This window comes from Rosa chinensis, chromosome 6 (assembly GCF_002994745.2).
Source record: "Rosa chinensis cultivar Old Blush chromosome 6, RchiOBHm-V2, whole genome shotgun sequence".
In the NCBI taxonomy this organism is placed as follows: Eukaryota; Viridiplantae; Streptophyta; class Magnoliopsida; order Rosales; family Rosaceae; genus Rosa; species Rosa chinensis.
The window spans coordinates 18,490,561-18,503,294 of NC_037093.1; positions in this window are offsets into that span (position 1 = coordinate 18,490,561).

The following is a 12,734-nucleotide window of genomic DNA, read 5'->3' on the forward strand; positions in this document are numbered from 1 at the left end:
AAAAACACCCGCGAAGCCAGGACAACCAAAGGAGGTCTTGTGTCTGTCCTCTTCTGTGACCGGAATCTGGTGATATCCTGTCGTTTCTTCCATGAAGGACAACAGTTCATGCCCTGCTACTGCATCTACCAACATATCCTCCACCGGCATGGGATAGACGGCTTTGGGGGTAGCCAAATTAAGGTCTATGTAATCCACGCAGACCCTTATTTTGCCGTTCTTCTTGCGGACAGGCACTATATTGGACAGCCACTGGTTGTACTTGGCCACCCTGATGATGCCTGACTTGTGCATCTTTTGAACTTCTTCTTTGACCAAGACTTGGGTCTCCGAGTTCATTCTTTACGGCTCTTGCTTCACTGGCCTCTTATCAGGTAACGTTGGCAGCTGGTGGCAAACCAAGTCAGTGGATAGGCCTGGCATGTCTTCATATTTTTTCACGAAGCAATCTTTGAATTCCAATAGCAGGTCGGTGAGCCTCTGTTTCTCACTAGGCTCTAAGTATGAACTAATAGCCACTTCTATGGGCTTGGTGGTCATTCCCAGATTGACTTTCTCAGTAGGGTCCCTGACCTTTGGAGGAGTGTCATCCAACGCCGCTAGCGCGAGCTGGATTTCCTTTTCTTCCTCCTCTCAGTCAGATAGTTCTTCATTAACCACTTCTAATGTCGCGACTCACTCGTAGGCCTCTTTCTCCACTAAGTACGAGGATACCCTATCGTACAAAGAGTGAAAGGCCTCTATCCCTTCCTCTGGAAGGCTGTAATCCATTAATTATCCATTGTGTGGGGCACAACGTGGCCAGGCCTCTCCATGTCCTCCTTTACGAGCGTGAGCCCCCACTGTACCAATTCTGAGGCCGTCACCCCTATGAGGCGGCCTTTATTGTCGATGCCACTGACCTGCAATGGAGTAATGGGCTCCAAGTAGTACATGGCATCTATATAATTTGCAGAAATAGGGAAAGGGCGAAAATCAGCTTTAATCACCTCAGCTTTATCTGTCACCCTGTTCCACATAATCAATTCCTGATGGAGAGTCGACGGAACACAATACCTCCGATGGATCCAATCTCTGCCCAGTATGGCACTGTAGCCTACGTAGCATTCCGTGACAAAGAACGCGTAAACACCCTCTGAGGGACCAACCTTAATCTGCAAGAAAAGTAAGCCCAGTGTCTTAGTCACTGTACCCGGAAAGTTCTTCAGTGTGAGAGAGGTAGATTGGATCTTCTCCTTTTTGATTCCCAACAACTGTATGGTCCTCGTAGTAATAACGTTTATTGCCACACCGGTGTCAACCATTATCTTGCTGACCTTAGTACCGTTAATCTCCACACTAATATACAAGGGTCTCATGTATTGTACCATAGCGGGTGTTGGTCTTGTAAAGCTCATAAAGAAGCCTCTGCTGTTAGCATCCTCAGTTTCTAAGAACACAGCTTGTTCTACTGGTGTTGTTGTGGCTGAAGTGATCTGCAACGGTTGCTCGTCAGTTTTGTCAGCATCTACACATTCCTGTGCAGCGACCAGTAGGGCGTACTTGGCAGGCAGCACATAGACCATGTTGCAGGAGGTATTAACTATCTCTGTCTCGTCCATGTAGTCGTCGAGGTTAAGCTTGGGTTCATTAATTAGGATCACGGTATTGAACTGCCTAGCCACCAAGGCGACCAACGACTCCTCTACAGGTAGCACCATCTCCGCGTGCTTGTGTTCCTGTACCTTGGCAACCTTTTTCGGAGCCTCTGGTTTTTGTTTTGCCGCTGGTTCTTCTTTTGGAGCCGCGACCACCATACTTTGAACCTTCTTGGGTCGCCACTGTAAGGCTTCCAAGGTATGATCGTTTCCCCCAAGTCTCTCAAACACTGAGGATTTCACTTCAAACTCATCATGAAATAACCTGCGGAGGTCGCTTGGCGCCTAGTTGGCTGCTTTCCTTCCTAGCTAGTGGTAGTGTCTTCACCTTCATAATCCTGCAAAAAACACTAGGCTTGGGTGCCCCTGGCACTAAGTTTGCCTGTTTTCGTAAGCTACGAGGAATTACTAAAGGCTTAGCTGCCGGCGCTTCCATCTCTTTCTGGTATTGCTCAAGAGATTTGAATAACTGCGTGTAGATACCTCTACTAGCATGACTAGTTTGCTATCTCACCAAGCATAAGTAACACCCTCTTTGGGACACCCACAAGCCATGGTAAGGCCCAAACCGCTACTTGCATCTTGTAGCCCTATGTTCAAACTACTCTACGGTATCCTGAAATGGCTAATCCGTCACCGAGAAGCCACCTTCCCGGCCTTGCCAAGTTGCCTCCATAATAGGCCTTTCTAGACTAGAATAGTGATTTTAGTCATCCCACATCTAAGAAAATGTAAAGGAGAAGCATTCCTTCACCTATAAAAGGAATGCCTCCTCCCACTTAAACATCCATCCCATTACATCTTTTGTAATCCCTTGGGCCGCAAGGCTCAACACACTAGTGTAACATTCAAGTGGACGTAGTTTCCCGCTAAGGCGGGAGACGAACCACTATACATCTCATGTCACTCACTCACTCACTCTCTCTCTCTCTCTCTCTCTCTCTTCTCTCTCTCTCTCTCTCTCTCTCTCTCTCTCTCTCTCTCTCTCTCTCTCTCTCTCTCCAAAGCTAACTAGAGATCCCACGGATCACTAACGTTAACATTGGCGCTGTCTGTGGGAAGCCAACACAAAGGCTTCGTCACTTACCATTGAGTTAAGTCATCTTAACCGAGCTCAAAATAATTTCTTTCTTTGAGATATATAATTGATATTCTTGGCGGCAACTTGTGCCATCTACCAAGTCAACCCTTGGTCAACACCAAACAAAGCTAAGTCAACGCTGATGGTGTTGATCAACTCCGGTCAACGCCCATAGGCATGGTCAATGCCAAACAACGAAAGTCAACGCTGAACACACACAAAAAAAAAAAACCAAAAAAAAAAAAACTTTGGGGCGGCTATTTACTCTGGACACCCAGAAGGCTTCTCTGGGCACCCATGGCCATTCTTCGATCATCAACACCGGCGACACACCACCACTAGCTATGCCCAGCGGTCAGCAACCTCTGCTCCGCTCCGCTAGCCTCACCACCGCAGGTCTTCACCACGGAGCTTCTGCTCCGCCTACCAAAGCTCCATCAGCGAGGTCCGCTCCTCCAAACTTCTCCTTCGCTGGCTGTTCACCGCCGAGCTTCTCCTCCGCCGACCAAGGCATTCACTGCTGGGCAGTTCCACCACCACTGGACTGCACCACCGGGCAACATCCATTCAGCGCCCCCGCTAGCCATCCTTTAGCGGCACCGCTGGCCATCTATCAGCCTCCCTCTAGCGCCGACTAACACCATCAGCGGCAACACACAGCTAGGCATGGTAAGGCCAAACAAGGCATCACAGACACAGCTCCGCCGAGCTTCTACCGCTAGCCAACCACCGTGGGCAAAGAGCACCGCTGAGCAGCATCGTCCACTGGCCAAGTCTCCGCTGAACTCGCAACCTCCGCCAAGAGTTCTCCGCCAAAGAACCATCTCAGCCAAAACTCCGCTATCACTGGCCACGACCAGGCTCCCCCAACCGGCGACCTCTGGGCAGCCTCTGCTGACTTCCTTCACCAGGAACCATCAGCGGTAACTTCTTCCTCCGCTAAGAACAAATTCAAGCTTTACCGCTAACAAACAACCGCTAGAGGCCACCGCCGGCAAAACCTCCGCCAGCCAGTCGCCGTTGGCCAAATCATCTGCTGGCCAATCCCAGCCACCGATTGAGCTCCGCTGTCCGCTGACCGATAGCCCTTCACCGCTGAAAATTCATCCGCTGGCCAAAGGGCTCCGCTCCGCTGATATGCACCTCTGGCCAAAGAAAGCCTCTGCTACCGCCGGCCAAGATTCCGCCCGCCAGGGATCAACTGCCCAAGCTCTGCCACCCAACCTCCGCTCCCGCTCTCCTCGCCTAAACGTTGATTAGCGCCCGGAGCTGGAAAACTGGAAAGTCTTCTTTCTAACAAGCTGCAAAACAGATGAGTTTTCTGAGTTTTCTCTTAGTGCTGCAAAGCTAAAGCATATACATATGCATACTATAATCGGCCAAAGCATATATAATATTATATATATATATATATATATATATATATGTTTGTTGTATGCTGCACGTACATCACATACACGTGTTGTGCTTTGAAAACTGCCAGCTTATTACACATCACTATGCACACATGTTCACACGCTATAAAGTCATCATCTTAGTACAAATTCATATATAATTGTACTCATGTTGCGAATGCGCATCATTGCCATGACAGTTGCTTATATATCTCTTTTCTTAATTAATACAATTAGTACATGGCTATCATGTCACATGCATAGACATGCTAAAGTCTAGAGCCAAACACACACACAAAACCACATATGTGTCAAACGCTTTCATTGCATGCATGAAATGGAGCAAGGATGCCCATCAATTATCAACATCATGATATACTTTATACGTGGTCCCCCTGTGCACTAACCACAAATATTTATGCTGCATGCACATCATGATATGCTATAATCACAAGTACAATTAAAACTTGCAATAAGTTTATACCCGTACACACATACATGATACATGTATGCCTTCATTTCTCACGTCTCAAGGGTATATGCAAAATTTATGTTATATATACAGCAGTAACTAAGCCTTGTGCTTGTTCAATATCATGACAGCTTTGCAAGCATGCACGTTGCATACTAGCATGCACGTTGCATACTAGCATGCACATTTATCGTTGGACACTCGTCCCAAGTGAACAATATTATTCAATTGATATTACTCGTTTCATAATATATGAATATGTCATCTGGCAAAAATCCTACTTGTGTCTAAATTCGCATATAATACTTGTGCTATATGGTCTTATATAGACTCCAAGGCCTGGGGCATAACCACCGATCACCCCTTCAAGCGGTAAAAGCATCAATCCCCTATTACAACGATCCGCCAAAGTAATATTGGAGCATCATGCTTGGACAACTCCAACATGATTTGGGTACTTACATCAGGTCCAACCCCAACTCGCTCCAAATCGGCACAAGATAAGTCACTACATCTTATCTTTTACGCTCTTTCAATTTTGAGCTAATGCCATGCCAATACCATGCTTTTACTATTTCTAAGCATGCTTATAGAATATCACACTTGGTATATCTTTACATGCTTCCATAACTTTTAAGCATGCCTACAACATTTCGTAGATTTGGCAACACTTTCTAGACCTCACATGCTAGATATGTCATGCTTCGTATACCAATCTCAAACGATCTCTAAGCAAGTTTACAATAGTACATAATGTTATTAGCAACTTTACTACAAGTACATGCTATACACATATGCCATGCTCCTATTTAATTGCAACCCAATTAAATAAAAATGGGACAATCAAACAAAATTTTATTACTTGCTCTATTTGTTTGTCATGTTTCATACAAGTACAAACTTTACGACTCTGTGGTCACCGCTAAGCGGTAAGGCAACGACTCATAATGACAGTGACAGCTACGCGGCATTGCAGTCAAGTTTCTCCTCCGAGAAATAGTAAAGGGACTAGTTAACACAGCCCACGGCAGCTATTGATCCGGCAGTTAACCCAGACGCTTGGGTACTAAAGATTGGGCTCGCTACCCAACACCCTCTGCTCCGTGCAGCTCCCCCTCAACAAACAATTTACCGACCATCCGGAGGTCCGTCGTGGCTGGGGAGTGGGGAACTCCCTGGCGGGCCTAGCAGGGGCCCACCCGAAAGGGCAAAAGCGTTCGCTCCAACCAATTCTAGATGGACGATCCACTCGCACTAATTATGCTTGATATATGGATACGGCACAAAGCTACACTTTGGTATCAACCCGCAAGAACACCTTCCTTGACTGGGGACTTCAGGGACTTGTACATACAGCCCAGCATAATTAGCAACGGTCACGCTCATGCCTCAGGGCATCACCTTCGAGCTACCCGTTAAAGCCTCAGCGGCATCGCCGAGCTGTCATGCTCTCGGCTCAGCGACATCGTCGAGCTCTCACTCTTTCGCCGCAGCTGTACCGCTGAGGTGTCATGCTCTCGGCTCAGTGGCATCGTCGAGCTCTCACTCTTTCGCCGCAGCAGTACCGCCGAGCTGTCATGCTCTCGGCTCAGCGGCATCGTCGAGCTCTCACGCTTTCGCCGCAGCAGTACCACCAAGCTGTCATGCTCTCTGCTCAGCGACATCCTCGAGCCCTCACCGCTCTCGCCTTAGGGGCATCCTCGAGCTCTCACGCTCTCGCCTCACCGGCACCGCCGAGCTGTCATGCTCTCGCCCCAGCGGCATCCCCTAGCTTCCGCGCTCATGCCCAGCGACACCGCCGAGATTTCCCGTTCACGCCTTCGCGGCATCCCCGAGCTTTCCATCTCATGCCTTCGCGGCACCCCCGAGCTTCCCGCTCACGCCTTCGTGGCATCCCCGAGCTTCTACACTCATGCTTTCCCGGCACCACGAGCTTCCGCTCACGAGCTTATCGCTCATGCCTTCGCTGCACCCTTGAGCTTCATGTTTACGAGCTTCCGCTCATGCCTTCGCGGAACCCTTGAGCTTCCCGCTCATGCCTTCCCAGGAAACCCTTGAGTTTCTGCTCATGCCTTCCCGACAACCCTTGAGCTTCCCGCTCATGCCTTCCAGGCAACCCACGAGCTTCTCGCTCATGCCTTCCCTGCAACCCTTGAGCTTCCGCTCATGCCTTCCCGGCAACCCACGAGCTTCCCGCTCATGCCTTCCCGGCAACCCATGAGCTTCCGCTCATGCCTTCCCGGCAACCCACGATCTTCCCGCTCATGCCTTCCCGGCAACCCTTGAGCTTCCGCTCATGCCTTCCCGGCAACCTTGAGCTTCCTCTCATGCCTTCCCGGCAACCCTTGCAACCCTTGAGCTTCCCGCTCATGCCTTCCTAGCAACCCTTGAGCTTCCCGCTCATGCCTTCCCTGCAACCCTTGAGTTTCCGCTCATGCCTTCCCGGCAACCCTTGAGCTTCCCGCTCATGCCTTCCTAGCAACCCTTGAGCTTCCCGCTCATGCCTTCCCTGCAACCCTTGAGTTTCCGCTCATGCCTTCCCGGCAACCCTTGAGCTTCCCGCTCATGCCTTCCCGGCAACCCACGAGCTTCGAGCTTCCCGCTCATGCCTTCCCGGCAACCCACGAGCTTCCCGCTCACAAGCTTTCCGCTCATTCCTTCCCGGCAGTCCTCGAGCTTTACACTCATGTCTACTCGACACACCACACGTTAATGGAACATTGAATTCTTCTACCATTTGTCACTTGCGACAAATTGAATTCTTTTCGCGTTCCATTAATACGAGCGACAACCAAAAAAACACAAGCGTTCACGTATTCATCACTCACGAATTACAAACGCTTACCTTCGCACCGCTCATGCAACTTACATTTATCATATGCAATCCATATGCTCACATGACCATACGCGTTCTCAAGTTTGTACGTCATAAATAGATCGTACTCGGCACCATTCGCGTGTATGCATCAACATGTATCACGCACCCCATACGTTCGTATATGCCAACGCATATCAATGCAACTCACATGTGTTGCCCAATGCAACGAGCATTCTACGTATGCCTATTTTTTGTCTTTGTTGTGCAGGTTAACGAGTCCCTTCTTGCTTACGGAGTTAGGGGACTTGTAGGGGCTCCGTGCCGCCCGGTTACTTATGCTTGATGACTTCATGATTATAACTCCCCAACCAAGAAGCTCCTCTTACTTGGGGACTTCGGGGACTTGTAGATACCTCTACTAGCATGACTAGTTTGCTATCTCACCAAGCATAAGTAACACCCCCTTTGGGACACCCACAAGCCATGGTGAGGCCCAACCGCTACTTGCATCTTGTAATCCTATGTTCAAGCTACGCTACGGTATCCGGAAATGGCTAATCCGTCGCCGGGAAGCCACCTTCCCGGCCTTGCCAAGTTGCCTCCAAAATAGGCCTTTCTAGACTAAAATAGTGATTTTAGTCATCCCACATCTAAGAAAATGTAAAGGAGAACCATTCCTTCACCTATAAAAGGAATGCCTCCTCCCATTTAAACATCCATCCCATTACATCTTTTGTAATCCCCTTGGGCCGCAAGGCTCAACACACTAGTGTAACATTCAAGTGGACGTAGTTTCCCGCTAAGGCGGGAGACGAACCACTATACATCTCGTGTCACTCTCTCTCTCTCTCTCTCTCTCTAAAGCTAACTAGAGATCCCACGGATCACTAACGTTAACACTGCGAATGCTTAATCAGGCCCTGATCCAAAGCCTCTAGTGTTCGCTTAGCTTCTCCAAATCTGCACTGTAGCTTTCTCTTCTTAGAAGGGCTGATCTCTACCGCTTTCCCCTTTTCTCTGGTGTACCATTTTCCCTCCTTGAGAGAGGATGTTGAAGAAGGCGGTATGTAAGGTTTTGTCAGAATATCTTTACGCTTACCTTGTCTCTTTTCATCCTGCCTCTTCTCCTCCATGGCAAACTTCATTTTCCTGAACAAGTTAGAATCCCTTGGAGATGGCGGTGATTCTGCTTTATCTTTTGTTTTAGGGATGGAAGGCTGTGAATTTCGTAAAGGTGAAGCCCACTTGATTGGCGGGAATGAGCCAAAATGAAATGTCTGCTCGACCTCTTCATTTGACACTTGGATGCCATACTCCTCTTTGCATCGCGAGCATAGGATCACTGGTGATACCTCGTTAATAGGCTTAACCCTCTTCTGAGATGGAGTCACTTCCTCTTTATCCTTATCATCCCATTTCTTACCACTGGTTGTCAAATCCAAAGTTGGTTTTCTCTGGGTTTTCCCCTTCCAATTCACGTCAACCATATTCACTCTAGTGTCTGGGAAAGGATTCAGATCCACAAGAGCCGCGGCGGATGCTGGAGACTCCACCTGCAAACTACAATTATTGAGCTATACCTGAATCTGATCCTTCAGCTTCACACAGTCAGCAATGTTATGATTCCACAAATTGTGGAACTTGAAATACTTCTTTCCTTTCAGTTGCTCTGGTCTTGGGAAGGGTTCGAAGTCTGTCTTCACCATCTTCGCAGCGATCATCTCATCCAAAATTTCATGCACCTTGTTGGCATTGGATGTATATGTCGCGAACTCAGGCTTAGTGAAGGCTACAGACTTAAGCTTGACTAGTTCCTTAGTCAACTTTAGCTGCTTCAAGGCTGAGTTTTTTCTCCCGGTTAGCTCGAAGTTGGAGATCTCATTCTCCTCCTCTTCATCCTCATTTGGAAAAACCTCCTCGCCCTGATAGTAAGGGTCGTATGAAGCTGGCTGGTAGGTTAAGGTAGCCACTGTCCGGTGTTTCCCAAGTACATAAGTTCCCTTAGATGCCTTCTTCCTAGCATCTGTCTCTCTGAGGAGGTGCTCAAACCTACCCACCTCCGTAATGAGCTTTCCCATTGACTGGATCATGCTGCCGTGTTGTTTCTTTCGCTGGCGCGACTCGAGGCCCTTGATCGCCAGCTTAACTAATTCTCTTTCTGACAGAACCATGTATAGTTTAGCCTTCTAAATCTGGAATCTCTGGAGGTATGCAACAGCAGACTCAGTGGGCTTTTGGGCCATCTGAGTAAGGGAAGCCAAATCAACCTCAGGCTCTATAGCTCCAAAGGTTTCCCTAAAAAGCTTCTCCATCGCAGGCCAATTTGCAACTAACCCCGGTTGAAGTTTAGAGAACCAGGTAAAGGCGGCTCCGGACAAAGAAGTGCCAAAGATCTTGCACTTGAGACTCTCATCGTTCTGGTATTAGCCGCATTGCACGTTGAACCTGGCCAGATGGTTTGCCACATTCTCGATATTTTCCCCTGAAAAAGTGGAAAATATGATATTTTTATAACCTCTAGGTAAAGGCGCTGATATGTGGCCGAAAAGGCCCCTCATATACTCCATCGAGGTAGGCCCTAGGGTCAGCCAATCTGATCATCTCCTCCACCTCTTCACATCTCATATACTCTGGACCAGGAAGAGGGGGTGTCGCCACAGTCTGATGCGCGGTCTGCCAAACAAGAGCCTCTTGGCTGGTAGTCGATGTTCCTTCCCCAAGGCAAACAGTCTGAGAAATACTGGGCTGCTGGAGAGTAAGTGCTGGTGCAGACACATCCTTTGCCAGAGCAGTTATCTTGATTGGATTGCCTACCTGGTCGATCCCGTAGTAATTACCGGGAAGCTCTTAGTACAAGTTCTCTGCTCCGTCACTATTGTATTGAGTGAACACGACAAGATCAACGAAGGTACGTTCACAGATTTTCAGAGTTTTGCTTTTTTGCGCAGTCGGTGGTGTCTCCTTGTCTTTGCCACCACCAATTACTAGGGCTTTCTTGGTTTTGGCAGATGTGGTAGTAGCAGCTGTAGAGGGTGTGGCAGTGCTGCTGCTAACCTTCTCGTGAGCATTCGGTGGCACATATTTACCGGACCCAGCAGCTGACCAAGCGAACCTAGAATCACATTGGAATCTCCCAAAGCTTTATTTAGAATCTCTTTAGCGTGGTCCAGCTCAGCCTTATGCATGGCGACTTAGGTCGCGAGATTGGACCCCTCGTTGCAAATAGTCGCGATGTCAATAAAGATGTGTTTGCTCTGGGCGGCCTGGATGTTTATCATAGTCACGAGCTCCTTATGGTGTTCTCGGTTTTACTCGGTCATGCCTGCCAGCTGTTCCCTTGTCTGCCGAGACCACTGTTCGAGAAATCGGACCGACTTCCAAAGCTCATCCATCTTCTTTTGCTCGGCTGCTAGGACCCTTTATGTCCTCTCATAGTAAGAGGCAGAATTCTGCTTAAAGATAGCAAGTCACTTCTCTACTCTCGCATTCTCTGGTATAGGAATAGGCACATAAACATCTGCTATTGCTTCGTCTTCCACCACCTGAGTGATATCGAATGCATTGCCAACCTCATTAGGCTAGGTGGCAGGCATATTGTTGCCCTTAGCGCTGGGCAGGTGATTTCCTCCTTATTCAGTTGACATGTCGGATGACGATGGGTTGAGAGAAAATCTTAGAATTATTTGTTAGTCAGAAAGACCACGACAGTCTGTACGAGAGTGCGGGCGGTAACTGGAGGTCTTATGTTTCGGGAAGTTAACGTAAACCTTCTGGTAAGGGTTTCCGCTTGACTTCTCAATGGTGGAGATCGCTAAGAAACACTAATGCGGGTCCCACTGGGCGTGCGAAAATGTTTGGCTCCAAAACCAGTCTGGCATGCAAACAGTCTCTTTTGAGTGCGCAGGCGTTCCAGCACCGTGGGACGCAGTCGTCGGGGAGTCTTTTGACCTGACTTCTTCTCAAACGCTGTGGACGAGGAGAGCACCAACCTCGTCACAAGGTTCTTTTCTATGCCTTTCGGAAAAGGACTTCTTTCCTTACGGTGTTGTGATCTCTGGCGTCACCGAGTCGATACTCAATATTGTAGATTGAGTAGAGCAATCACCGGGAAGTAGGAGAAAACATGGGTTTTGCTAAAGCGTGAATTTAGCTTCACTGGGTTGCGAGGGCGTTACCCTTGCTTCGCTAGTTTTCAACTACGTTGAAGGTAGGTTTGCTCCGGAGAGGCTTTGGTAATCTGAGAGATTGATTGGAGAGTTGTGTGTCTTTTGCCCTTGAAGCCTGGAATTTATACCCTAGGGTTTCGACTATTCCTTGCCATAAAAGGATTATTGATTGAAGTTTCCTATTCAATCTCCTCTACTTGATTCCAATAAAGGCTCATTTTCCTTATGGATCTCGGAATGAGCGAAGCTAAAACCCAAACCCAAGTAAACTTAATTTTTGGGCCGCGAGCATCGGCCTGCTATGCTAAACCCCCTCAAGGGATCTTACCAAAAATACTTTTGGGCTCAAACAGGTAGGAACAACCATACACTACTAGACCATGTTTCACCTAAGATTTGTTAACCTACATGCTTCTTTTCATTTGAATGTCTTTACTCAAGCTAAGCCAATGATGTGTTGAACTTAACCTATTAACCTTTCATACTTGATATGTTAAGTGCATGATGTCTGCATCCTAACCTAGCTTCTAACATGGAACCTAGAGTGATGTTCTCGCACAGCTCTCAAGTCAAAAGTCATTAAGAATAAAAGGGTTGTGAATAAAGCTAGGCAATTTCAGTACTGATGTTGTGCTAATCTACCTAGATGCTAAATCATATGAATGAGGCTCAGATCACTCATGTGCTACTCTAGATAACATGCTTGACATGATGATCTAAACACGAAATTATAGCAATAAAATCCTAGCATGCCTACTACGTTTGCAACTATAATAAACGAAAATAGAATTTATCAATGATAAACCAATGAATTAACAAACATTCAATAACCAAGAAACTATAAAATTAACGCCAAAATCTTAGTTTTCATATGGCTAGGGTTTAGGCAGCCCCTAACTATCAAAAACTATTAGCAATACATAAAAGAAATAAAATAAAACATGAAAATAGAGGGATGAGAGGATGGCGGCAATGGACTGATGTTGCGCGTCCAAAGATGTCTACCATGATGCCCTAGACTCCTTTTTATATAGTTATTGCGTCAAGACTTCTTCTCCACCAAGAACTAAGGAATTTGATCTCTAATTAAAGAAGGACTTTTAATTCTTCTTCCCTTATAGCTCTAGGAGACAATCTTTCCTTGTTTGGAATCAGATTCGCGTGCA